A 2,217-nucleotide genomic window follows, 5' to 3' on the forward strand; every position below is an offset into this window, starting at 1 on the left:
ACAATGATGTTATTTCATTCAACTATTGACTATATATTTTAAATTGATGTTTACAATGCATCCCATTTTTGTGAGTGCATTTTAGGTATGCTGTTTTCTCCCGATGTTCTAGCAAAGCCCAACAAGATTTTTCTAGTAACTCAGATTTCATATTTGAAGTGATTCATTAACCAACATATTTTTGTATTAAAAGTATACATTTAAGAAAACAAGAATATTAGGGCTACAAGAGAGTAATACTGGCTAATTGAAAGGTTTGAAAATTTGAATAATTATGCAACAATGCTAAGAGTAGTATTACAAAATTTATGGAAAGACCATATGCCCTTTATATGGTATAAAAACAGGGTTGTGAAATGGCATAGGGCAATCCTAAAATAAATACTTATCAGTGGAATTGGGACCATTTTTTTGTAGATGTGGTTTTCATGAGTCTTCAGTAACAAATATTTCATTAAAGAAAATGTTTCTACATGAGCTGCAAACAGGTACAACAAAGACTGTTACACACTGAGCTTTTGGCCAAAGCCTCCTTCAGAAAAGAAAAGAAAAGAAAACATACACATACTCACACAAGCAAACACTTCTCATGCATATACTACTGCTCTCTCTGACCGCTGTGGCCAAATTCTGTCCGGAAAGAGCAGCCATGTATGAATGAGGAGTGCTTGGTTGTACAAATGTGTGTATGTGGTTTCTTTTCTTTTCTGAATAAGGTTTTGGCCAAAGGCTCAGTGTGTAACAGTCTTTTCATTGTGCCTTTCTGCAACATGTTATCTTTATGGTAAGTAGCAATCTATCCTTTTTACAATACTGTTGATATTCCAAACTGGACTTTCCATTATTTGTTTCTAGATGAAATATTTATACTGTTGTTATTAACCTTGTCTAGATTATAGCCTGAATGATATAGATTAGAAAATTGCAACTTAAAAACAAATTTTGATATTTTATGCACTTGTGGTATTGTATCCAGTACATAAAAGAAATTAAAAAAACAAAAAATATATATTAGAAGTGTTACCAGGGCAAATGCTTTGAAATCTGTATGGGCTCTCATCATTCAAACAATAACAACAGCTCAGTTGCTAAGACATTTCTAGGGGAGGGGGAGGGGGGGGGATTATAACTGCTGTATTTTATGGACTATAAGATGCACTTTAATTTCTAAGCATTTTGATTAAATAATGTTTTGGTCATTTTTATTATTAGACTGCAAAGTCAGACATTAAAAAAAATCTTAGTTTATAAAACCAAACTGACCTTTAAAATTCATGAAAATTGTCATCTGAACTTCCTTCTTATTTTTCTTGTTCTTCATCATCATTATTGTCATCATCCTTCATATATAAGATGGTCTTCACTGCCATCGAGAGCATTACTGCAATTCTCACTCTGGCCCATGACTATGTTATCCACTGACACAATTATTTCAAAACTTCCTTTGGCATGAATTCATGTTGGGTTTCATCCATTGTCCATTTGTTCCTTTCCTGACTCATATACACTTCAAATGGTTTATTTGTTAAGATATCAAGAAGTTGCAACAGTGAAGTAAAACTTCCCAGAATAACAGCGAGCTCTGTATTTACCTGTCTCAGTTTCTCTTTTACAGAATTTTTCAAATGACTACTAAACTGATCTAGCACAAGAAGAGAACTCTTCTTCCATAAAGCACCTTTTCTTCTCTTGCACACTCTGTTAGTCCATAATTTCATACTAGCCTCATCCATCCAAACCTTGTCATGTACCTGCTCGTATTTCTGGAGGTTTTGGCATTGTTTTGCACTTGAAAATGGTCATTGGATTAAATTTAGTACCGTCAGCTCAACATGAAAGGGTACCGTAAAATGGGGTAAATAGCAACAAATTTGAACTTTGGCTGAAAAATTTACTTATTGTTTGTCAAGTTTACACAAAAAAACTACCCACAACTCATTTCTGTATGGCTCTTATCAGATTATGATATTATTATCAAATTATTTTCTTTCAATAGATTAAAAAAAGTTTAAACATGGTGTTTCTAATCACCCCGCAGATAGGGGTGAATAAATGCAATGTTATAAAACTATCATTGTTTCTTTTAAAAGCAAAGAGAGGGTGATAAAAGCTATGAAATATATTTTTTCTATTATAAAATAAAGAGATAAACATTATTTTAAAAGATTTATTAATATTAAAAGTAAGTAAAATATACAAAAATGTTTTTGTCACATG

This window comes from Schistocerca piceifrons, chromosome 1, assembly GCF_021461385.2.
Source record: "Schistocerca piceifrons isolate TAMUIC-IGC-003096 chromosome 1, iqSchPice1.1, whole genome shotgun sequence".
Lineage (NCBI taxonomy): Eukaryota > Metazoa > Arthropoda > Insecta > Orthoptera > Acrididae > Schistocerca > Schistocerca piceifrons.